The 27,129-nt window shown below is 45.9% G+C and overlaps 1 non-coding gene across 1 annotated transcript; it reads right to left on the reverse strand.

Moving 5' to 3' along the window:
- Positions 1-19,838: 19,838 nt before the first annotated feature.
- LOC126532484 (U2 spliceosomal RNA) lies at positions 19,839-20,022 on the reverse strand. The gene has a single exon (XR_007599800.1). It is a non-coding gene; the product is annotated as a U2 spliceosomal RNA (small nuclear RNA).
- Between the last annotated feature and the right edge of the window lie 7,107 nt (positions 20,023-27,129).

Consider the following 27,129-nt stretch of genomic DNA (forward strand, 5'->3'; position numbering starts at 1 on the left):
CTAAGGACCCGTATATCAGACTTTCGCCAATTCATTTTCACACATCGCTTCCCCATACTGGTCATTTGCGAACCAAATACATCAACTCCACTCAGACTGTCCGGTTATGAATCTTTCGTCTCGTCCACATGCGGTGCGAGCACGAAAGTGATCATCTATATCCGCACGGACTTAACATATGTCGCTAATGCGATAGAGCCTCATGACGACAACCAATATGTCTGCGTAAATGTCCAAAAGAAGAATGTGTCATTTACACTAATCGGAGCCTACATATCCCCAGCGGGTCACTTTGACGGTGAACGACTAAAGAAAATATTGCTAATGAACAATGGCCCCTGGGTTATCACAGGTGATTTCAACGCGCATCACCAGCTATGGGGAAGCACTAAAATTGACTCCAAAGGCAGGAGCCTTGCCTCCTTTGCTGCCGACCATGATTTGTGCTGCGTGAATGACGGCAGCCCTACATTTCTGCGAGGCACGACCTACAGTAGCTGCTTGGATTTAACTTTGGTGTCACGGCGCTTTGCCTCGAGCGTCCAATGGTTTACAGACATAGAAACACGTGGAAGCGACCATATTCCAACATACATAAAGATTAGAGGAGTTGAGCAACGCTCCTCTACTGCCTTGCGTACAGTTGATTGGTCAAAATTTCAGAAGGATATGGATGACAGATGTCGGGAAGGCCTCTCAAACACTATCGAAGAAGCAATCGCAGAGGCATTGAAAACATCCATCTGCTCGCTTCCAAGGTCAACAAGGCGAACAGACTTGGACATGGAACTGGAGAAGCTGCGTGCAGCACGCCGACAAGCGGAGAGGAGATATCGGCGCACGAAGTCCGTCTTGGATCTGAGGGCTTCACGACGCATACAAAAGAAAGTCCAGCGTCGCATGGACAAATTGGAAGATAAGAGATGGAAAGCATTCTGTCAGTCGCTTGATCCCCGCAAATCGCTCTCGCACATATGGAGAACGGTTAGGGGTCTTCGCTCATCTCCGAATCAAAGGAAGCCCTTCGCTGCTCTGGCCCTCTACCAACTCCGCTCGGAACTTCAAGTGGCTGAAGAGTTCTGTGCACGGGTTGCTGGGTCCGTGGCCATCATTAATGACGCAGCATTGAATGACATCCCTGAGGCACGTGTACCAGAAATGAACGTGCTATTTTCACTCGAGGAGCTCGATGCTGCGTTGGCGACCTGCCGGCGTTCTTCGTCACCAGGACCTGATGGCATCACGTATGCTGCCCTATGCCACCTTGGACATGACGCACGTGATGAGCTGCTCAACTACTACAATGAATCTTGGCAGAACGGCGCCGTTCCTAAACAATGGAAATCGAGCCGCTTGATCCCCATTCTGAAACCTGGAAAGTCTCCGCTTGAGATGTCATCATATCGTCCGATTGCGCTTTCGAGCTGCGTCGGCAAAGTGATGGAAAGAATGATTCTTGCTCGATTGGAATGGTACCTAGAACGATTCAACATCTACCCGGACGCCATGACAGGTTTTCGTCGAGGTCGCACGTCCATCGACAACGTCATTGACATCGTAACATGGGTCCAAAATCAAAAAAGCCTCAAGCGCCTATCTGCGGCACTTTTTCTGGATATAAAAGGAGCATACGACAACGTCACCCATGAGGCCATACTAAACTCACTTGAGGCTGTTGGAGTTGGTGGCCGGATGTATCAATGGATTCGGGACTATTTGACTGAGAGGCGTTTTTTCTTACAGACCGAAGACGGCCCAACTTCAGACCATTCCATCTGCCGTGGTGTGCCGCAGGGTGGAGTGTTGAGCCCTATTTTGTTCAACCTCGTCCTGGTAGGACTAGCGGATTACCTACCGCAGACAGTACATGTCTCCATATACGCCGACGACATTTGCATCTGGGCCTCTGCGGTGACTCGCCCTCAGCTAAGAGCCAGGCTTCAGCGGGCGGCAACCATGACGGCTTCTTATCTCCGAGAGCAAGGCCTCAGTGTGTCTACTGAAAAGTGCGCATTACTTGGTTTTACGCGGAAACAAATGTCATCATATCCTGTTACCATCAATGGTCAAGCTGTACTCTATGTTAAGACGCATCGCTTTCTGGGCGTCATCATTGACCGCAACCTCTCGTGGAGCCCTCACTGCGTCTATCTGAAGAAGAAGCTAGTCGCCATTGCTCAGGTCTTCCAATTTCTATGCGGGAAAAACTGGGGTACACCAGTCCATTTTATGTTGCAGCTGTACAGGGCTTTGTTTCTCGGACTCCTTCGTTACAGCCTACCAGTATTGTCAAATGCATGCAAGACGAACTTTCGCGCCTTGGAGAGCATACAAGGTCAAGCCCTACGCACGTGTTTAGGGCTGCCTAGGTGCACCTCAACAGCAGCGACAATCGCCATCGCAGGAGACCATACAATCCAGACACATGTAGCTGTCGACTCTCTCAGAGCGCACATTCGCCATCTGTCAAGGATCCCCGACCATCATTTGGCCTCCCTACCAGCCGAGAGACCTCAAGCGACCTTTTCACGAGTTATTAGCGCTCATCATGAGTACATACCGGCATCATTTACACCGGCGGCGAAGCCTTCCTCTCCCCTGTGGTGCCTGCGACAGCCTCAAGTGAATTTTGCTATTCCTGGAATTACAAAAAAGTCCAATCATCCATCGCCGGCTCTGAAGCAACTTACGCTCATATTACTGCACCAGACGTATCATGACCGCATACATATATATACCGATGGTTCCACTTCACCTACCAGCTCAACTGCCGCATTCGTCGTTCCAGCCAAGAACGTTACAGTTAAATTCAAATTGTCGCACATGACTACATCTACATCGGCAGAACTTGCAGCTCTCCATGCCGCTATGATGTACATCACCGAAGAGCCTATAGAGAAATGGGTCGTATTTTGTGACTCTAAGGCAGCCCTTCACAGCATCAAGTCCGCATTACGTCACAGAACTTACGAGCAAATGACATCTGAAATCAGGGAACTGCACCACCATGCTCTGGAAAGTGGACACCACATTATATTTCAGTGGATTCCTGCTCACTGTGGCATCGTCGGCAACAACCTAGCTGACAAGGCTGCCCGGTGTGCCCACGAAGATACCAAGATGCGTCCAACACCTTTGGCGAGGTCGGACGCTGCCAGAGAACTTCGCCAACTTGCGCGTAAGAAGTCCCAAGATCTCTGGATTTCAAGTGGCTTCAATTGCAGATTACGTAAACTGGACCCCACGCTACGGCTACAACTGCCATCTAGCCTTCCCCGCGGCGAAGCAACCTTGTTGTGTCGCTTGTGGCTGGGAGTGGCGTTCACGAACGCATACTCCTACCGTATGGGAATGGCCGAGAGCCCGATGTGCGACTCCTGTGGGTGCGAGGAGACCATCGAGCACCTATTGTGTACCTGCCCTCGCTACGATGTCCAACGCCTCTCTCTGCGGGCAACTTTACGCAGACTAGACTCGAGATCTTTCACGGAGTCAAAGATACTCGGACCGTGGCCACACCCGTCACTGGCTCGAAAAGCGATTCGTGCACTAGTGCGGTACTTGAAGTGCACGGGCTTAACAGGCCGTTTATAGTGTCCTTGTGTATGGTGTCGCTCCCACACGTACTCAGTGCTTCCTCTCTCCCTTTCTTCCTCTTTCTATTCCCCTTTCCCCCACCCCCAGTGTAGGGTAGCAAACCGGATGCTGTTCTGGTTGACCTCCCTGCCTTTCCTACCCTTGTTTTCTCTCTCTCTCTCTCTCTCAATACATCGCATCAAGCAGCGTCAGTATACGCCACGTCTTTCAGCGATGGTGTATAAATAGAGCAACATAAAAGAAATGATAGTCTGTCAGCTCATTCGAGCAGCGGCGAACGTTACAAAGGCTACACTAATAAGATACGGCTACATTGCCACATATTAGATTAAACAAATTCACTTCTATAGTTTATAGGAATGGGGTACATATGGAAACTGTCGTGCTGCATAATTATTTACATTAAATATTAGAAACATATGGTCCCATTTAAAGGCTATTACATGTTCTGTATAAGTGATCCGTAGTATAATAATTTAAATTATTGTATGTCTCCATTCGCGAGTTACCGCGTTGAGAAGATCGTTTGTATCTATTTAGATAAATTAATATCTTCTAGAATTATTTAATACCTAAATAATAGAACGAATGCAGGAGATAACCACCCTGTTATTCTTGTAGCGCAAGAAATTTCGTCGCGTCAGTGAAATTAAAACTTCTTAACCTCACCACACCTATTCGTCCTTATTTTTATTTTGTATTTTTTTTCATCAATCGACAGTTTTCTTTTCCACTGCCTCAATCTCAAACAAAGCACACTTTTTTTACATGCCTCCTTCTCCCAGTTTAGGCAAAAATGTATTCAACTTGCGTTTATTCTGCAATCTAAAAGTATAACTTCTACGTACTATTGAACAACCAATACATCTCTTCCTTTTGCCTTGCGTTCATTTTGCACTCTACGGCACACTTCTGTGGGCTGTTGAACAAAGGGGTGTTGAACAACACTCTGCAGCCCGTTGTGAGGACCTGGCGGTCAGCTGTCGTCCGTGGAGGAGCTACTCGAACACCGTCCCCATCGCTCGTCGACCCACGAGGCACTGAAGGGACATATGAGCTTCTTGAGGGCGAGGGCGACTGGCCTGCGAATGCGCTTGAAAGCGTGGTGGCATATGCGCATGTGCACCACACTCTCTCTCGCGCGCGCGTCCAATATTCCTGTTCCCTGTTTTTCCCTCCCCCAGCATACGGTAGCCATCCAGACGCTCTTCTGGTTAAACATGCTCGTATTTCTACCTTTCTTTTTTCCATAACGACAAATGGGCTGGCGTCTTGCTTTCCAAGAACTGAGGATGCATTCACAAAATATTTATTTTTTGATCAGTGCTCTTTGGCGCTGATGGGCTGTCTTCGCTAATAATATACCCAACATCACGAGTAACGATTCGCTCTCTTCTGCTCTCAGATCAGATTTATAAGACCACCTTTATGAATACGGCCTTGATTATTAACTCGTGTATTTGCAGCAATGAAATAAGCAAGAAACATCGTTTTCCTGCTTTCTCCAGTATAGCTGTGCTCACTGCATCATTAATACTCGCAGTTGGGCGAGATTCAGACGTAACGGAGGTGATGTAGGGGAAAAAAATGCAGGACCATGTTGCTGATTCATGCTTCCTTATTATGGTCAGCCTAATGTTATGTCCACTGCAGGACGAAGGCCTCTCCCAGTGATCTCCAATCACCTCTGTCTTCGGCTAGCTGATTTCAACTCTCTAGTGCAAATTTCCTAAGTTCATCGCCCTACCTAATTTTCTGCCGTTCTAGACTGCGCTTCCCTTCCCTTGGTGCCTATTCTGTAACTCTAGTGGTCCACCGGTTATCTGTCCTACGCATTACATCGCCTGCCCAGCTCGATTCTTTTCTCTTACTGTCAAATATAGAATATCAGCTAACCCCATTTGCTCTCTGATCGAAAGCGCTCTTTTCGTGTCTCTAAACGTTACGCCTAACATTTTTTGTTTTATCACTCTTTGCGCAGTCCTTAACTTGTACTCGAGCTTCTTCGTTAACCTCCAAGTTTCTGCCCCATATTTTAGCACTGGTAGAATGCAATGATTGTACATTTTTCTTTTAAACGATAGCGCTAATCTCCTGTCAGGGTTTGGTAATGCCTATAGTATGCACTCCAACCCATTTTTATTATTCTTTAAATTTCCTTCTCGTGGTCCAGGTCCCCTGTTTGTAATTGACCTAGATAACGTACTCCTGTACAGACTTTCGAGCCTGACTGACGATCTTGATTTGTTGTTCTCTTGCCAGGCTTTGTCTACTGCACGAGTTACCCCAGTGTTACACTTACTTGATTAAGGTCCTCAATTATTTGTCGTAATTCGTCCTCAGTGTTGCTGAACAGCACAATGTCATCGCCAAACCAAAGATCGTTGACATATTCGCCATTAATCCTCACTCCTAAGTTTTCTGAGCCTGATACAGTGAATACTTCTTAGCAAGCAGTGAACGGCATAGGGAAGATTGTGTCTCCTTGTGTGACCGCTTTCTTGGTAGGTAATTTTCTAGTTTTCTGGTGGAGAAACAAGGTAGCTGTGGATTCTTTGTAGATATTTGCCAAGAGATTCAAGTATGTCTCCTGTACGCCTTAATTACGCAACCCCTTTATGACTCCTTGTATGTCTACCGAATCAAATGCATGTTCATGATCTAGGAAAGCCATATAGAGAGCTTGACTGTACTGCGCACATTTTTCAATTACCTAATGTATGACATGGACATAATCCATTGTAGCATATCCAAACGGATTCATGTTTACACTGCTTATATTTTTCTGGATCTTCAGCAAACAGCTGAACGCCTTGCTTTACCGCAGTCCTTTACCTGTACACCCATAAAGTCCCCCAAACTTGAAAAATAAAAATTTCTAAGATAGGCCAGCACTCTGCCCTGTCACCTGTTCATTTTGCGACGCTTTGTACGCTTTGTACTAAAAAAAATATGAGGGAGTGTTAGGGCTGTCCTGATTTTTATTTGTCACTGCCATATGAAGCCAACAGAATAGGAAGCGCAGGAAAGCATAGAGTAAATCATTTGTTAATTTATTTAAAATGTGGGAACGATAACATAACGGGAAATAAAAGTGGACGAAGAACATGTTACGGCATTCTTACATTTCATTCTTACAACAAATGATTTACCCCTTGCTCTCCTTTACGTCATTATTTCTTGGCTTCATAAGGTTGTGACTAGGCTCTGTATGTGTTGTAACACTCCTACTTTTTTTTCTAGCGTACTTATGATGCCCCGGTTTGATGGAATAGCGCTGGTGAATTCTTTAAGCTGAAGGCATTATTATATTTCCGTAGGTTTTCCTTGAAATAGAAGGTCTCTCTAAATTCTCCTCTCACTTCCTATAATACCATCTGGCCCCACAGATAATGATTAAAGTGCAATTGCTTCTGTACCTTTGAAAGTAAACCAGGAGAAATGAAAGTGACATCAGATATGCAAATCGGGACTGCGGTGGCGCCTTAATGGAGCTCACGCGCGAATCCACAGTCGTTCTGTGAGACGGCAAACCAGGGCTTGCAAGCCTTTCCCGTTAACGCGCCTCTTTTTTATCCATCCACGTAAAGGCCTGTTTCTGCACTTTTTTTTAATTATCACTACTATTATTTCATTTAATTCTTATTTCTTCTTCCCTACAACTTTCCTTCGGTTGTCCTCTTTGCTCCTTAAGCTGCGGGTGGGCGTTCTACTCTCAGAAGTCGTTACCGCGTAGACGCTATCTTTGCCACTGCCGGGCGAACCCGCGAAGGTGCAGCGACGCGACACTCATTAAAAGGTCGTTTCGCTTTCGCATGCAGCCCAGTGACCGAGCCAGTGGCAAAAAGGGGAGGTCGCTGAAATATACAGCGCGCTGCAGTTCCTACTTCGGATCATTACCTCTTTTTCGCTGTCCCACGAGTCCTTTACGCCCGGCACGGTGATTCGTGCACATACTTAGGCACGAGAACAAGTGCTGCTGCGTTTAGTCGTGCCTTCCTGGCCGGATACAGCCCTGGACCTCGCAACGCGACGACCATCAGCACGCTAGCTTTCACCATATACTGGCTAGGTTGCCGTTTGTGTTTAGTGCAGTTTTTATGGTAACGTTCGAGATAGCTGGAGGGCAAGGCGTGTTTTATTTGTTTCATGGTGCGCATCCCACAGCACTAACTATTTGGAAGGGCCTCTAAGAAATTTTTATGCGTGATACGAGGCTGCAGTAAAAACAAACCAAGATTTTAGCTTTAGAGACGTCTTCCACGCAAGGCACCTACTAAATAAAATTTCCGCGGCAATGTTTATATAGCGATACGTGCATCATCCAAGCACATCTCATTAGACTGCGCGGAGTTTCTTGTACCAGGTCAAGTTCGCGCGCGGTATTCTTCACAATGTTTGCCAGCAAGGGGGCAATTTTTCTCGAGAATATATAGTGAACGACCAAAATCTTTGATATGTCATTATAGCTCTCGCATTAGTGGGATAGAGTGAGACTAAAAAGCCTGGAGGTTAACCATGGTCGCGTCGGGTTGCCTATCCCATTCGTTGGTGAGGGGAAAGGGGAAAGAACGATAATAAGATAGAAGGAGAGTGAGTGTGCGCACAGGCCCGGATGACTTTCCACACGCATATATTCACAAGAGTTCGTCTAACCACGGTTGATTTCATGAAGGGCATTCGTGCCTTGTTGCCTTTGTGCATTCTAGAATCCTTTGGCCAAAGTCCCAGGAGTTATGCTTCCGATAACGTTCTATCTTCTAAGCGACCAAGGCTCCTAGGCAAAACACTGCTGAGAGTCGAAGAATGGACAATGGCGCATAATGAACTGTATAGTTTCATCGCATTTGCAAGAATGGCGTTGTATTTATGAACATATATTCCTTGCCAATTGGCACGGCCAACAGGGCTGCAGTAGGAGAAATCTTTAATTAGTGGAGAAAGGTAAACGTAGTGCTCGCAAATGTGACCAGAACACTGTTTCTGTTCACAGAAAACAAGAAATTTATAAAGCAAAATCTGCGTCTTTGGTCATGCAGTCATGTTCCGTCCTCGGAAGAGAGCTTGAACAAGGGTGTTACGAGCTCAGCGCTGACACAAAGTTTTTGAGAAAACCTACTGCACATATACCCTGTGCAAAGTGCCCGGGCTCCGCCGGAGAATGGAAATTACAACAGCCATTCAAAACTACGTAGAGAGATGTGTTAATAGTGACTGCGTCAGAGAAGTGAGAGGTATTCGCACAAATCACCAGAAATAGCACGGATAAGGACATGTTGCTAGCTGAAAGGCGTAGAAGACTAATACTATGGTGTCTTGCTCATGATGTGTGCGTGTAGGCGACAGAACAGAAATTATTGAAGAAAGAAACGCTGTTTGACACTTCACTGACATTGGCATCGCCTAAACACGATAATAGAAGGGCCTTGGTGCAATCAACACTTCTCTTACCGCATGAAGTGAGCTAGGAAGACGATAATTTCACGACTGATCGAGCGATTTACTGTTGCCGTCGCATCGCTAGTCTATGCCTAATTCACAAAATATATCGCAGTTCTCTCAATCAGATGCCTTACATCTTACAACCAGCTCGAATATTACTTCGTACAGGACGTTCTCTAAGTATACCACCTATACTCCAAACTTTTCGTCTTCTTTTTTTCCGCACTCCACTGTAGACTGGAATGGCCTTCCCCACGTCATCGTGTCGATCACCAACCCACACGCCTTCATTGACGCTGTAAGAACTCAGTACTCATCTTGAGTGGTCAACGTGTCTCCCTTTTTGTACACCCAACCCTTATGTAATACAAATAAGTTAAAGTTAAAGCTACCGATGAGTGGATGATGCGAAGACTGTATGCTGCTGTTTCATTAAGGGCTGCAGCATAACGAACCGCTTCATCCAGTTACTGTAGCATTTTCTTGCGGCAAGAACACGAATATGCATTTTAAAAAAATTTCTGAAATTTAGGTTCACGATATTGAAAGAATACCGGATACAATTCATTGTCTGTTTTACGCTGTCGTGGTCAACTTAATGGTTGCATAGGAACTTGTGGTTTTCTGCCATTCAGGAGAAGACGACGAAGTGTCTTTTGATACAGCGCTGTTCTTTCTAGCTCCGCCTTATTTCTGTGAAAACCTAAGTTCATCCGCTGGTCTTCGCTCCCTGCTCGGTCGTAATGGAAGTGGACGACCCCCGCACGTCTGCCGGCGATGGTGGCGTCAGCGGCGGCCGCCTCCAGGAAGCGGATCGGTCAGCAGAGCGACACCGACAGCGAGGACACCCATGTCTACTCTCTCAGCAGTGAGGACACTTCCGATGACGACTTCCAGCTTGTGCAGAGCCGCCGAGCGAAGAGAAGGAACACCAGGACGTCCTCATCGTCAAGCACGCAAACAGTGAGACAGCCGCAGAGGCCGGACGCCAATACCATCATATTTGTGCCCCTGCTTCCCAACGTCAACATGAGGCTACTTAACAGGCAATCTGTGTCGATGTCACTGGAAGCCCTGGTGCCAAACGAAATATCGGACATTCGAATGAACACCCGAAAAAATCTTCTGGCGGTTCATGTCCAGCATGCGGCTGCTTTGACCACTCTACGCAGCGTAACGGACCTCGATGGCATTCAGGTGCGCTCTTACATCCCTCTGGGATCTGACGTAGTCACCGGTGTTATCTACGACGTAGACGTTGCTATCCTTAATAACGACTTGCCGATTCTTATCAAGCCAGCCAATGATGAGGTCATCGTTGATGTTAAGCGGCTAGGCAGTTCACGCTGCGTGAAAATAGCATTCAAGGGTAAATATATACCCTCGCATGTTAAGGTGGGACACTTCAGACATGCAGTGCGGCCTTTCATTGCGAAACCTCTTCAGTGCCGCAAATGCATGAAACTGGGACACGTGAGCAGCGTCTGCGAAAATCAGGCAGCATGCCCCCGCTGCGGAGAGCCCCACGCTGCAGATAAATGTGGCGCGACTGTAGTGAAGTGTTCCAACTGCGGAGGATCACATGAAGCTTCATCGAAGAAATGCCCACATATTAAGAAGGAAATGGCCATCTTGAAAGAGATGGCGAGAGATCATTCATCTCATCGCGAAGCCACCGAAAAAATCAGGAAGCGACGTTCACGTCGCCGGCGCTCCTCAAGGAAGGCTCCTCAAGGAAGGCGCATGCCACTTCCTACAACACCACCTCCTCCTCCACCGCCCAGGCCAGACAATGTGGACAGGACCGCGAAGAACAAGTCCACTGAGAAGACCACGTCTGCCGAATCTTGGCCGACTCTACCGAAACGACAACATTCACCAACAGACACACAGCAAGCTTTCGCTGGACAACCCCCGACGTCTACTGTCGGCGATTTGTGCGACCACGACAGGCAGGTGGCTGATATGCTGCAATCGCTAATTAATACAATGCGCATTATACTGAACAAGCTGCAAACACCAGCAGCTCGAAGCGCTCTGCAAATACTGGATGCACTAAATCCAGTGCTTGCTAGCATCGTTTAAGCATCATGGCTCGATCAATAGTCCCCTTCCGCACTGAACTTAAAAGTGCGTCGATCTTTCAATGGAATGCCAGGGGTCTAAGGACCCGTATATCAGACTTTCGCCAATTCATTTTCACACATCGCTTCCCCATACTGGTCATTTGCGAACCAAATACATCAACTCCACTCAGACTGTCCGGTTATGAATCTTTCGTCTCGTCCACATGCGGTGCGAGCACGAAAGTGATAATCTACATCCGCACGGACTTAACATATGTCGCTAATGCGATAGAGCCTCATGACGACAACCAATATGTCTGCGTAAATGTCCAAAAGAAGAACGTGTCATTTACACTAATTGGAGCCTACATATCCCCAGCGGGTCACTTTGACGGTGAACGACTAAAGAAAATATTACAAATGAACAGTGGCCCCTGGGTTATCACAGGTGATTTCAACGCGCATCACCAGCTATGGGGAAGCACTAAAATTGACTCCAAAGGCAGGAGCCCTGCCTCCTTTGCTGCCGACCATGATTTGTGCTGCGTGAATGACGGCAGCCCTACATTTCTGCGAGGCACGACCTACAGTAGCTGCTTGGATTTAACTTTGGTGTCAAGGCGCTTTGCCTCGAGCGTCCAATGGTTTACAGACATAGAAACACATGGAAGCGACCATATTCCAACATACATAAAGATTAGAGGAGTTGAGCAACGCTCCTCTACTGCCTTGCGTACAGTTGATTGGTCAAAATTTCAGAAGGATATGGATGACACATGTCAGGAAGGCCTCTCACACACTATCGAAGAAGCAATCGCAGAAGCATTGAAAACATCCATCTGCTCGCTTCCAAGGTCAACAAGGCGAACAGACTTGGACATGGAACTGGAGAGGCTGCGTGCAGCACGCCGACAAGCGGAGAGGAGGTATCGGCGCACGAAGTCCGTCTTGGATCTGAGGGCTTCACGACGCATACAAAAGAAAGTCCAGCGTCGCATGGATAAATTGAAAGATAAGAGATGGAAAACATTCATTCAGTCGCTTGATCCCCGCAAGTCGCTCTCGCACATATGGAGAACGGTTAGGGGTCTTCGCTCATCTCCGCATCAAAGGAAGCCCTTCGCTGCTCTGGCCCTCTACCAACTCCGCTCGGAACTTCAAGTGGCTGAAGAGTTCTGTGTACGGGTTGCTGGGTCCGTGGCCATCATTACTGACGTAGCATTGAATGACATCCCTGAGGCACGTGTACCAGAAATGAACGTGCTATTTTCACTCGAAGAACTCGATGCTGCGTTGGCGACCTGCCGGCGTTCTTCGTCACCAGGACCTGATGGCATCACGTATGCTGCCCTATGCCACCTTGGACATGACGCACGTGATGAGCTGCTCAACTACTACAATGAATCTTGGCAGAACGGCGCCGTTCCTAAACAATGGAAATTGAGCCGCTTGATCCCCATTCTGAAACCTGGAAAGTCTCCGCTTGAGATCTCATCATATCGTCCGATTGCGCTTTCGAGCTGCGTCGGCAAAGTGATGGAAAGAATGATTCTTGCTCGATTGGAATGGTACCTAGAACGATTCAACATCTATCCGGACGCCATGACAGGTTTTCGTCGAGGTCGCACGTCCATCGACAACGTCATTGACATCGTAACATGGGTCCAAAATCAAAAAAGCCTCAAGCGCCTATCTGCGGCACTTTTTCTGGATATAAAAGGAGCATACGACAACGTCGCCCACGAGGCCATACTAAACTCACTTGAGGCTGTTGGAGTTGGTGGCCGGATGTATCAATGGATTCGGGACTATTTGACTGAGAGGCGTTTTTTCTTACAGACCGAAGACGGCCCAACTTCAGACCATTCCATCTGCCGTGGTGTGCCGCAGGGTGGAGTGTTGAGCCCTATTTTGTTCAACCTCGTCCTGGTAGGACTAGCGGATTACCTACCGCAGACAGTACATGTCTCAATATACGCCGACGACATTTGCATCTGGGCCTCTGCGGTGACTCGCCCTCAGCTAAGAGCCAGGCTTCAGCGGGCGGCAACCATGACGGCTTCTTATCTCCGAGAGCAAGGCCTCAGTGTGTCTACTGAAAAGTGCGCATTACTTGGTTTTACGCGGAAACAAATGTCATCGTATCCTGTTACGATCAATGGTCAAGCTGTACTCTATGTTAAGACGCATCGCTTTCTGGGCGTCATCATTGACCGCAACCTCTCATGGAGCCCTCACTGCGTCTATCTGAAGAAGAAGCTAGTCGCCATTGCTCAGGTCTTCCGATTTCTATGCGGGAAAAACTGGGGTACACCAGTCCATTCTATGTTGCAGCTGTACAGGGTTTTGTTTCTCGGACTCCTTCGTTACAGCCTACCAGTATTGTCAAATGCATGCAAGACGAACTTTCGCGCCTTGGAGAGCATACAAGGTCAAGCCCTACGCACGTGTTTAGGGCTGCCTAGGTGCACCTCAACAGCAGCGACAATCGCCATCGCAGGAGACCATACAATCCAGACACATGTAGCTGTCGACTCTCTCAGAGCGCACATTCGCCATCTGTCAAGGATCCCCGACCATCATTTGGCCTCCCTACCAGCCGAGAGACCTCAAGCGACCTTTTCACGAGTTATTAGCGCTCATCATGAGTACATACCGGCATCATTTACACCGGCGGCGAAGCCTTCCTCTCCCCTGTGGTGCCTGCGACAGCCTCAAGTGAATTTTGCTATTCCTGGAATTACAAAAAAGTCCAATCATCCATCGCCGGCTCTGAAGCAACTTACACTCATATTACTGCACCAGACGTATCATGACCGCATACATATATATACCGATGGTTCCACCTCACCTACCAGCTCAACTGCCGCATTCGTCGTTCCAGCCAAGAACGTTACAGTTAAATTCAAATTGTCGCACACGACTACATCTACATCGGCAGAACTTGCAGCTCTCCATGCCGCTATGATGTACATCACCGAAGAGCCTACAGAGAAATGGGTCGTATTTTGTGACTCAAAGGCAGCCCTTCACAGCATCAAGTCCGCATTACGTCCCAGAACTTACGAGCAAATGACATCTGAAATCAGGGAACTGCACCACCATGCTCTGGAAAGTGGACACCACATTATATTTCAGTGGATTCCTGCTCACTGTGGCATCGTCGGCAACAACCTAGCTGACAAGGCTGCCCGGTGTGCCCACGAAGATACCAAGACGCGTCCAACACCTTTGGCGAGGTCGGACGCTGCCAGAGAACTTCGCCAACTTGCGCGTAAGAAGTCCCCAGATCTCTGGATTTCAAGTGGCCTAAATTGCAGATTACGTAAACTGGACCCCACGCTACGGCTACAACTGCCATCTAGCCTTCCCCGCGGCGAAGCAACCTTGTTGTGTCGCTTGTGGCTGGGAGTGGCGTTCACGAACGCATACTCCTACCGTATGGGAATGGCCGAGAGCCCGATGTGCGACTCCTGTGGGTGCGAGGAGACCATCGAGCACCTATTCTGTACCTGCCCTCGCTACGATGTCCAACGCCTCTCTCTGCGGGCAACTTTACGCAGACTGGACTCGAGATGTTTCACCGAGTCAAAGATACTCGGACCGTGGCCACACCCGTCACTAGCTCGAAAAGCGATTCGTGCACTAGTGCGGTACTTGAAGTGCACGGGCTTAACAGACCGTTTATAGTGTCGTTGTGTATGGTGTCGCTCCCACACGTACTCAGTGCTTCCTCTCTCCCTTTCTTCCTCTTTCTATTCCCCTTTCCTCCACCCCCAGTGTAGGGTAGCAAACCGGATGCTGTTCTGGTTGACCTCCCTGCCTTTCCTACCCTTGTTTTCTCTCTCTCTCTCTCTCTGCCATTCAGCTTGTGGAACGACTGAATGGTTTGTGGCATCCTTTGTTCATTCATACCTCATATCATACACCATTCTAAATATCAGTCAAATTGCCACTTTGGGGGCATCACGAAAAACCATTCGCAAGCTCTGCAGAAGTGTTTTTGTTGATACACCTATACCCAAACAGCCTTATTTAAACGGGCGAAATAGACTGGGGAGTTTCTTGTCAGATTTGATTCCTCTCTTTCTTTGTGTGTGTTAAGTAAAATAAAACACTTTATCGGCCATTCAGGCTCATGATTCTTAGATTTTAAGGAGAGCCCGCGCGCTATGGGACTTCCTGGAAGTGAGATGGCCGACAGTATTAAGTGACACGTTGTCATTCTTGACACACGTTTCCTCTTGTACGTCCAGCTAAGTGCCTCTAAGTAACGTCCTCTCACCGCTTCGTCTCTGGAGAATGATTAACATGCGAAGACTGGTTAATACTGAAGTAAAAAGGGTGTCAAAGCACGGGTAAAGCAGCGCTAAAATTGGCACCGTATGTATGTAGCTCTGTCGATAGGCAACAAACAAAAACCTAGCGCAAGACATAAACTGCTGTATCGATCGGACTCGTCAGCGTGAAAGAGAAATGAAAAAGAAATGTGAAAATACCAAAGAACATCGCCCTGAGTGGTAAGTGACGTTGATGGAGAGATGGATTTCAGCGGTCACCTGAGGTGTCGTGATTTTGTCCGGCTGGCAGAAGAAAAAGAAAGAGCATGTTAACGTAAATAGGTTCCTTTTCTATTTTCAACATTAATCAAACACCAAGGTAGCGTGACAAATATTCAGTGTAACGGGCAGGCCAAGGCCTTTTTCCAGAGCAAATAAATAATTCGGAGAACCAAAATTAAGTATTCATACTTGCAGCTCCTGCCCTTGTGTTGAACACGCAAGCGCTTTAGCACCGTAAACAATATACCATATATGTAAATGAAAGACGCAAGACGTTATGCGTGGTTTTCCGCGTAGACCATAACCACGTTACCCCTAGAACCTACTGAAAGCGGTTCTTGGGAGCAGCAGCATGTGAATTTCGGCAAATGCAATTTCGCTACGTGGAACATTTTATTTTACACCGCGCAATGTTTGCATGAAGTTTCGTTGGGAACGAAATTGTTTATTTAAGTATATCTATTGTGCTACCGCTTATCTTTTTCGCTGGTATCAATGCAGTTATTCTTTTAGTGACGGTCAGTAATGCAGCGTGCCATTCAGAACTGGGTGCAGACGTGAAGCAGATCTGTTCAAGGCGAATTAAGAGTAGACGCGGGCTTGCAGCGGGCAGCATGCTGGCGATCACCAGCACCTATCACACGAGGAAGCGTGAAAATTATATGAGAAGCAATAACAATCGCTCATACATACATACATACATACATACATACATACATACATACATACATACATACATACATACATACATACATACATACATACATACATACATACATACACACACACACACACACACACACACACACACACACACACACACACACACACACACACATACATACATACATACATACATACATACATACATGTTGTGTCTACGAATGCATCATATACCTGTGACAAACTTAGTTTACTTGGGCATATTGCAGTCCAACACAAACGTTTACGCACCACAGGATCTCGTAAAACGTTGAGTTTCCGAACAGTCTGTAAATGTAGCCCGTAAAACCAGACATCAATCACCTTGTGCTTCCCGTATGGTAACAGCGACTGGAAATGTTAACACCCCGCTCCTTTGTGAGGCTGCTGAGGTATTAAGCTTTCTCTCAGATTTCTCTCAGATTTCTGTCCGTAAAGTCTTGTGGGCGACTGTACCTTGTGATAAGAATTGGGCATGTGGGAATGCTGAAAGAATTCCCGCAAATAACCATTTTCACTGACTACTTGCACATCACACAGAATAAGTTTTGATTTTCTAGAAATTGCGAGGACTACACAAATTCATATAAATTTCACTCCAAGTCATTTTCATGCAATGTTGGTGTAAGCTGCCTTTTGCTGGAAAAGTTAGGCTCTCTTACAAAAAAAGCGTTTTTTTCTTTCTTTCTGCGCATGCTGTGCTGGCGATATTGAGAAAGGGAAGGCAGCAGTTCAGACGCTGTTCCAGGAGGATGTTTTCTCGATGTTAGACAGTGCGATTGACTGCACTGTCCTTTCTGCGCTCAACACTATGCTGTATTCTGTGTCTGTGTGCACAGGTGACAACTGTTCCGAGTAACCAGCTGGTGAATTGAAGAAAGTTGCTTGATCTATTTGCATTAAATGCTGTGTATCATGTAAAAGCCATGTTTTCCTAAAGAAGAACTGAAGTTTGGGCTAACTGGGGTATAGATTCACGTCAACGTCTCAAGCACCAAACAAAACGCGTAAGGAAGGAGGAACGGAAGGAAGGGAGGAAAGGAAGTAGATAGATAGATAGATAGATAGATAGATAGATAGATAGATAGATAGATAGATAGATAGATAGATAGATAGATAGATAGATAGATAGATAGATAGATAGATAGATAGATAGATTGATTGATTGATTGATTGATTGATTGATTGATTGATTGATTGATTGATTGATTGATTGATTGATTGATTGATTGATTGATTGATTGATTGATTGATTGATTGATTGATTGATTGATTGATTGATTGATAGATAGATAGATAGATAGGCTTATGCTTAAAGAGGAAGTACTACGGGGCTAACTGAAAGTAAATGACCTAATTAAAACAATATGAATCCGCACAAATCAACATGGCAATCAGAACACAAATCAACACAGAAAGGCACAAACTAAAAGAACTAAAAAGAATCCTCACCCAAATAACTCATGCACAATAAAAGATACACAGATGAGGAATGAAGCATACAGCAGCTTGTGTGAAGAACAAATGACACAGTTATCTGAGTGCTTGAAGATGTAGTCTGCTTCCATAACATCTCGCCTAATCCTTCTCTTGTGCCTGAGCAAGAAGTATGCAGTATTAAAAAAAGGGCCACTGCCTGCGCTAACGCCATGATCACTAAGCAGCTTCTGGCTTTCTTATCGACATCGTTAGCATGTTCCCTTGATCTAATATTCATGCACCTACCCGTGTGCCCCGCATAACAATGGTCACATTAAAGGGATCTTAAGTGAGCAACTTATGACTTGCATTCTATATATATATGTTCTTATGCTTGACGCTACACTGGCTGTGCGAGCGGTAATCGAAAGTATGCTGCTATTCTTACGACAGCTCCGTACGGTGTGCTTCCTATCTTCTTTGGTGCCGCAAAAGTTATATCAATACCACATCAACTATTCCTTGCGCTCGAGAATCTGAATGACATGGAGTACTGGCTCTGGAAATAGCTGCATTAGGTGTCTTTACTTCCAATCCACGGTTTTTGTGTAGGAGGAGGGGACCTGCGTACGGTGGGCCTATATCTATTGGCTCGGGCCTAGCGCCTGCTCTAATTTTTTTTTAATAAGGTGTCATGTGTAATTAACCTTACACCTCTTCACTCGTGGTAGTTCACCAAATATGACACGGGAGAAAGAAAATACGTCGTCAGAAAGCATTGCTGATTTGGGCTCTCTTCAGTAAAGGAGCGAGTGAAGGATGACATGTCTCTCTGTGTTCTCTCTACTATTTCGACAAACACAACCGGTACACGAAAGATAACATTTAACATCACATGACGACTGCCGTACGCCGTCAACATCACTACCGAGTACCGTCAATGAACACAAACAGCCCAGAAAGCGTCGCTTCCACCAACTCCCGCTGTGCGTGGGAACTGCATATTTTTACAGCGAAGCTGTCTATGCCTACCCTCCCGAAAAATCGTGGCGGCAAACAGAAAACGTCTGGCGGCAAAGCCAACTTTTTTGCGAATGCTGTGTAGCTGTCAATCTAATGTAGTTATATTAAAAAAATATCATACTGAAATTGACCGCTGAGACGACTCTATCATTACGCCGAATTTTATTTACTTGTCATAATTAGTTAGTTCACAAGGAAGTTGTAAACGTTACAGAATTCCCATCTGCTGTCAATACATGGGCAGCTAAAGAGGGAGTATGGTTACAGAAAACGGCTGTAACTCTTGTTTAAACAAACCTTTCCCGAAACTGATGATATGACAATTAGCAGCTAAGACAAGTATAACATTACGCCGAGTTTCACCTACTTTTCTTTATTACGTAGTTTATAGTGAAGTTCTAAATATTGTGCAATTCCCGTCTGCTGTCAATATGTGGACTTCTACGGGAGGGAAACGGACAGCCCCGGGGTTTGTCCGCTAGAACAAAACTCTAGTCCTTCCAAGTTCCATTCGCCTAATTAACTAAGAAGTATGCTCAATCGGAAATTACAAACGAACGCGTTTTATTTCGTGCACTCTTTTCGACTGTGCCCCGTCGTCGCTCGCGTCGAGGCTCGGTTTAACGGCCACCTGCGACTAAACGGCACTCCGTCGCAACTACGTCGACAACACCTGCGTCTTTTGTGAAGGCGTCGTAAAAGTCCTTCGGTGGTGGCAGAGCCACTGGCGGTATCACAGCGACCACAAGGTCATCGTCACTTGCGTGACAAGGTAAAAATATAAAATAACGAGAAACGAGACAAGACAACAAATGATTGTGTATTTCTTTGTATTTCGCATAAATGTCATACACATAATTATGTATACGTTACGTACCAACAAAACTCTATATCAACATAATTTATACCATCATAGAAGCTTCGCTGGTCAACCACTTTCACAAGGTAGAATGGCTCCTCAATGTTTATTTTTAAAGCGAAGCCGTTTATGACTAGGGTTCCGTGCATTTATGTTCTGCGTGTGCAAAAACCGTGCGCCGATTCCAGAGATGGTACAATCCCGGGCCGACCCGCGGCGGAGGTGGAGCAAGCTTCAAGCACTCCGCCAACTTGCAAAAATAAGTTGAATATCGTCGGTCCAAATAGAACCCGTATCAGATATCATAATGGCAAGAGCAAATATTACACTTTGACCCATGTCGCTCATGTCTACGTTCGCAACGCCCTCTCTTTGTCGGCGTTCCAAGCACTTGCGTATCTACTCTCCTTTCCTACCGCTCTCCCGTGGTGGCGGTGCCGTCGAAACATCACGCGTTTCTAGTTTCCCTCTACTCCTCGGGCGGCAATGCCGACATCCACGCAATATATATATATATATATATATATATATATATAAATCGCAGCATATGAGTTCGTACCTTTGTTCAAAATGCTGTGTCACCTCTGTGTGGTCTGCTACAAAGCTTCGCTGGTCATCCATTTCCACAAAGGAGAACGGCCCATGATTTTTCTTTCTTTTTCTTTTTTTGCACAGGCGTACATATAGGGGGGGAGGGGGGAGGGTTCTCTGAAGCTGTTCATTTTTGTGATTTTAATAAAGTATTTCACTGTCGGGGGTGGGGGGGGGGGGTAGTTAGCACCGTTGTCTGTTCTCTTTATTTTGTGTCCTGTTTGGAACCTATGATATCAAGCTGATTTTGTTTGCTTATATTTAAGCCCTTCCTAGTTCGTTCCTTCCTGAATATATTTAGTTCTCCTTCTTTAATTTTTTTTTCTCGAAGCTCACAAGCGCCAGTACTTCCTTGCACTGCCTTAAAGTCAGATATAATAGATTCAAAGAATAGCTTTTACATTTACACGCAGGTGGCTTCATTGGGAAACTTTTCTAGTTCACCATGAAAACAATAATAATTGAAAGGAGCACCTTTCTTTTTTATTCTTTTTTTAAAAGAAGGTATCACGTGCATCACATTTACCCACTGCAAAAAGAAAAAAAAAAGGAGTAGCGCAAGATAATAAAGACAACTTACATTCATAGTATTCGTTCAACGCCTTGCCGCCACACGCAAGCGGGCGTCTACTTTGACATAAAGAGCTTGCAGCAAACAAAAAGAGAAAGAGGAACGCACACGCGCAAGAGCCTTTCAGTGCATCAGTAAGCTTGAAAGATAAAAAAATGTAGCAGAAAAGAACCGGCCGTTAGAAGAGGTCCCTTCCAGACAGAAAAGGCGCGACCGAAGACTATCACTCGTTGTGCAACTGACAACGCTTTGAACACGAATCGTCCATACCTTGTTGTGGCCGCAACACGGCTCGCACTCGACGGCTACAAGCTGTTCTCGACGCTTTTCCTTTTTCACGCGTTGTCCCTTCCTCCTTATTGTCTCCTCCGCGTTTTATTTTCGTTTTACACGGATTTCGCGTTTATTTCGTTTGCTTCTTTCCTTCCTGTCGACCTGCCGCTGAAACGAGCAACCGTGCACGACCTACCGCGTATAGCATCGCCAACCGGTACACTCCCGCAAATGAGGCGCCGCGATTAGGGAAAGGCCGCGCACTTTCCCGCTGCAGCGCCACTTACCGTGACTGCTGCCCACGTGGCCCACGGCTCACCCTTCAGGAGCACGCATTCACGGCGATTACGGCTGCTCTCTTTAATGCTTCTTTTTTAGTGTCGGGTGGAGAGTTGTTTCCTTTCATTTTTCGCTTCACCAACCTCTTCACTTCTCATTAATACAGACCTGGAGTTCTTCTTTTCTTTTTCTTCTTCTAGAAGTATAGATTGCTTTCGCTTATTTTTTCTCCTTTCTTTTTTTTTTTTCTGGCTGCTCTCACTTGGTAACGGGCCTGCTGCTGCAGACGTTAATTAGGACACGGCGATAGAAAAGAAGGATGAAAGAAAAAGCTCAGTGCAATTCCACGATGAACGTAAGCTTATAGGGAGACGCGTCGGTACAGCAGAAAAGAGGGAACGGAGCATTGTAATGAACGGAGATGAGGAAACAGAAATCTTGGCGAGCCAGAAATCCAATGACGACGTATAAGATGGAGTCAAATGGGGTGCACGCGCCTCTATGCCTCGACTCGTCGGCCAGACATTCGGTTGCGTTACATGCGTATAGAACAACGCAATCTCCCACCGCACCCTTTCCATTCTTTATTTCAAATTTCTTTCCTCCAGATCGACATCGAATGAGATCGATGGGACGTTGGCCGGGCTGTTGCAACTGCAACGTCGTCGCGGCGGCAGATTGCGGTGGCGACAAGAGGATTTATGCTGATTGCGTCGGCGTCACCGATTCGGCCCTGTGTGTATGCGCATGCACAGGCGTGCAAATCTGTTGCACGTTTCTGAGCCCGTCCCTGTAGATCCCCAGCGCCTACGGCCGTTCACGGCTTGCGTACTTTGGAGAAGGGGCGCGGGAGCGAGCATCCGCGTTTGCATTTTCTCGATGCTTGAGAAACAGAAAGAAAAAAAAACTGCGCTTTTCCACGAGAACAACTATCACGCCTCGCATCAGCAACCTCCCGTCGTGGACTGTCAGATGTTTATATCTGCGCCACGCCCCTCTTTTTTCTGCCTCTCCCTCTTTACTTCATCTGCTTTATTCTAGCTACCGCTTTGTCCTCGCCACACGTACGTTATGCAACAACGTGTTTATGAAACCTGGTGCAAGCATATTCGTTTGCCGTTACGGCGTAACAAATGCCGTACTAGATATGACCGAGCGCATGCAGTGTCAGGCGCGGAACCCGCAGAGGTGTTTCATGAAGGTAACTTTGCTGTTGTGATGTTGGGTTTGTCATTTGGAAATACTTCCACAATAAAGAAACTGACACGACAAAATTGCTGAGACTGGAGATATCATGAAACGCTGGACGATGCACTGGCTGACAACCGACTACCTTGCTGTTCGGGGAAACTACAAAAACAAAATGCAATCCATGAGTTAGGCTAAACAAGAGCAGTAAAAAAAGGGCGTGGCATAAAAGAAACCGGTAGTCCGCACCGCTACTCGTATTAACTGCATGGCAGCGTCATCTACACATCTGTGTAAATAACGCTGCCGTCCTTTTTGGACAACTACCATTTACTGATGTTCGTTACAAACCACAGATAGAGTGCAGCATCAAAAAAATATATATTTTTTAATTGTGGGATAGCTGCAAATTTCATTCTTCCAGCTGTACAGAGACGAAGGCTGCGGGGAAAGTCACAGCTCTCGTAGAGCTGTTGGGGCTGCTAGAAGTGGTGTCCGCGCAGATATGCACTGGTTCAAAATCAGACTCATGTATGAGGGAAAGTGACAGCTGCTTCAAGGCTAGCGCTGGTACGTAAGCTTTCTTGGCGATCCCAGGAATCGAGATTCACAGCTAATGTTTTCATGGGCTATAGCATCGACTGCAGCGAAACTTGTGGTTCTCGAAAGCGCCGTTGATTATGTCACTCCGCAACCGCAAATTTGTGAGCAATATTTTGTGATTCCAAGGTAGCCCTACAAACACTACAGTTTTGCCTTGCGTCATGGCTCTCGTGAGCAGATGGTATGTAAAATTAGACATACTAGCCACCAAGGCTTTCGAGCACGGCCATGACAATTTATTTCAGTAGCTGCCAAGCTGCTGCGGCATTGACGGCAACGACAGGGTAGATGAGACAGAGCACATGGCTCACCAGGAAGATCAGCGCGTATCATTACCGTTGTCGACAACAGATGCAGCTTGGCAACTTACCTGCACATAGCATTACACGTTGACATTGCAATTCGCCTGATTTTACGAACTCGCGATTATATTCACTCGATCCTGGAGTCCTACTTCGCCTGCCACGCGAGTTCTCCGGCCATGAAACAACTTCTAGCGTGCGGCCTGTGGCTGGGCGTCGCCTTCAGTAACGTTTATTCATTCCTCATCGGAATGGCCAACATTACCGCACGCAAGCCTTGCGGGCGAGATGAGATCGTAAAACACACTATGTGCCATGCACTTTCCAACCTACAACTAACAACGACGTGTTCTCCGTATGACTCTTTGTCGCTTTGACGACAGGCCGTTCTTGAAAGCAAAGATTCTGGGACCTTGGCCACGGACCTCTAGTATGCTCAAGGCCACCAAAGCGATACTGCGCTTTCTGAAAAGAACCAGACTAGACGAGCAGTGCACTTTTATGTGTAGGCGCTTGACTTTCCTTATCTCCCTCTTATTTTTCTTCCCGTTCCCTAAACGCCAACCGGGCGAGACCTTGGTTAACCTCCCTGCCTTTCCTTTTTTTCTCTCTCTGTTCTTGTCTTTTATTCTTCGAGTTTCATTGGCAGCATGTTTTCCTAAATAACAGCCAAATCATTTAAATAACTCTCTTTGCATATGCAAACTGACAACCTATCCACGCCGAGAACATACAAAAGGGAGTTCATGTCTTCCATAATAAGTGCTGATTGTGTGCATAAAATCCTGCACCCGTTCGTTTGCAATTGCATACCCAGCTGTCCGACAAGATATGGAGAGAATGGCTGACGTGGTAGAGAAGGAAACTTCTCCTCTTTAAGAAGCGTCCATGTGACAAACACATGGATGATCTTAAGGGACAGTGCGGGAGATTAGGTGAGTAAAATGCATAGCTTTTCCCGAAATGCTAGTACGAAACCGTCCTTTACTTCTTGGTATTAGTCACGAAACACCTTTACTTCCAATGACCAACGTCAAGATATTTACTTCCGTGACCAATGTCAAAATAGTGACATTGGTCACACAATGTGTTTACTTTCGGGAACCCTATCAGCGCGGACATTTGAACACAGCTCTTCCCAGCTAAAGTCCATCTCTGCTATCATAAAATGCTAGCGCAAGTACCATAACACAAAGGATGTTTACTTCCCTTGTGCACGGTGAATTTCCCGGCATTTTAGAATGTTCCTTCCAGAATCCTCCAGCAACACTACAAAGATGATGTATTGCAGCTATACTGTGCCTTATTACGAAGCACAGCAGGCTAAAATATGAAGGCGTGGCTAAAGTATACAGGGGTATATGCGTGCGCGTGTGCAAGTGGGCAAGCAGTATTTAATTCAACACGCTATTTTACAGAACTCGGGTAGCGTGCCTTGGGTCGACGTTGAAGAACCCCAGGTAGGATATAATTTAAATATTTTAATCTTAAAGAATTAAGTTTTGGAACCCTTTCAGATAATAAAGAAAGCTGAAAGTGGACCACTTAAAGCCAACATATGCGTGGTAAAGCCAAGTGAATGGCGAAGAGAAAGTAACGTTTCGTAGAAAAATACTTTCAGTTTAATGTTGTTGTTTTTTTACCAGCGGCCTTTTAATCATGTGTGCTTGCCTTCAAGCACTCTTTCAAAAACGGAAACACTGAAACATAGTGCCTTCATGCAAGCCCTGTGCGTATTCTTTTTTTTTCTTTACCGTGCAGGTTACCTCTTTATGCGCCTTACCCTGATTATCTGCGTACGTTTTCGTCTTACGTACAGAGTCGGTTCTTCGCGCTATCGTAAGTAGTTTTGGTGTGTACGATGCACATTTCTTCAAAAGTTGTGCGTTCCTACCTTGAGCCTCTTTTCTTTCCCATTTATTATACGTATTGTTGAGGCGTGCATAAACGCAGTATGCATACACGCTTCAGCGTTCTGTGGCGGGGAGCATAAAACCGCAGCTTTTTACTCATTTATTTATTTTCATTCCTAGCATTCTCCCAACACACGGGAAAGAACGCCAACGGGCGTCGGTCCATTTGTGTTGGGAACTTTCGAGCGAGTGCCAAAGCATTAGCGAAATACAGGTATTGGGTAACATGAGAAACTGCCGGCGCTGGCCCAGCGTAATAAGCTCTGGGCACTGCAGTACTAGCGCATATGTGATTTTATTTTATATCAGATTTTTGGGAGGTAAAAGAGGCCCTGCATTACTTCAAGAGTGACGGAGTCCGCGCTGAATTATCGTCGTAAGCGAGGTTCTGCTGCGTGTTGAGTGGGTTTTAAAGGGAAAATGAAAGTAAGAAATAAATTTCAGCATGGCCATTGCCATATAACGGCTGTGCGCCGATGTATGGGCCCTGCCATGCTCTTGCGAACCACAAAGAGAAAGATGTGCGAGATATTATTGAGGCTCAGGCTATCTGTCGGAATAATGACACGTTAGTTAAGGCCCCTTCGGTCGACTTTTTAGAGCTTTTTTGAATGGTTAAAATTTGGATGATGTGGCACCTATGTAATGGGTTAAATAGGTGGTTGTTTCCCGAAAATAAAGTTGTTAAAGTTAACGCATGGTGGTGTAGTCGCCCTTCTGTGCTGGTTCACTGGCACTAAATATGCTTTCAATGAAAGTAAGAATACGTGAAAAGTTCCTTTTAATTTTTTTCAGCGGTGTCAGGTATCGATCACTCTGTATCCCCTACGGGCGCGTCTTTTACATATAGCTGTATGAAATTTATTGCTCATTCTATTGATCAGGAAGATGTAACTTCCATGGAAAGGCTATTAGTACATGCCATAGGCATGAATGATCTTACGGTTACATTTTACCAGGTGTTTGCAATGCTGTAGCCTTTAAAGGTTTAATATAGTATAGCTGATGAATACATAATTAGGATTTCTCTCAAGTCATAATTGCAAGCACATCTTTGATATCGATATCAGTAGCTGCGTCCAAAAGAGTGGAAAAATAATCAATCAACAAGTAAAGCAAACAAGATGCTCACTGAAGAGAGATAAAAAAAATAGAATGAACTGGTTTCTAATGAAAAAAAATGTCATCTTGGAAGAGATAATAAAGCCACTATAATTTATGGTTAGATGCACAGTTTTGTTGATTTCACATGCGAAGCATTCACCTTAATCTGTTCATAAGTATAAAGCGGCTGTAAAGTAAGCACTAGCTTCCTGCAGAAACAATCGAGGATTGAACCGGGTCACTCGATCAATAGACGATACTGGCTTCGAATCAGATAAAACTTTGCTTCTTGATCATATCACTCAGTTATTGATTATCTGAGTGGAACCAGGAGACATTCCCATGGTAGGGAACGTGTTCGTTCTTCTGTTTGATCAAAAGCAAAATGTGAACTTTTCAAAGAACTGGCACGTAGACGCACATACATAAATCTCATACACAGAATAGCCCACCCGCATATATCTTGCAACATATCCCTCGTTTCCCAATTTATTAAACAATTTTCTTTTTCTTTTTTTATTCTCTCCCTTTTCAGAGTCATACGGGCGCTCGCCTTTCAGTTCCACTTCAACTTTAATAAAAACAAGCGTAGCGCAAATTACGACCTTAATTTTCTCCTAAAAAGTGTGCTAAGA

Source organism: Dermacentor andersoni, chromosome 5 (genome assembly GCF_023375885.2).
Source record: "Dermacentor andersoni chromosome 5, qqDerAnde1_hic_scaffold, whole genome shotgun sequence".
NCBI lineage: Eukaryota > Metazoa > Arthropoda > Arachnida > Ixodida > Ixodidae > Dermacentor > Dermacentor andersoni.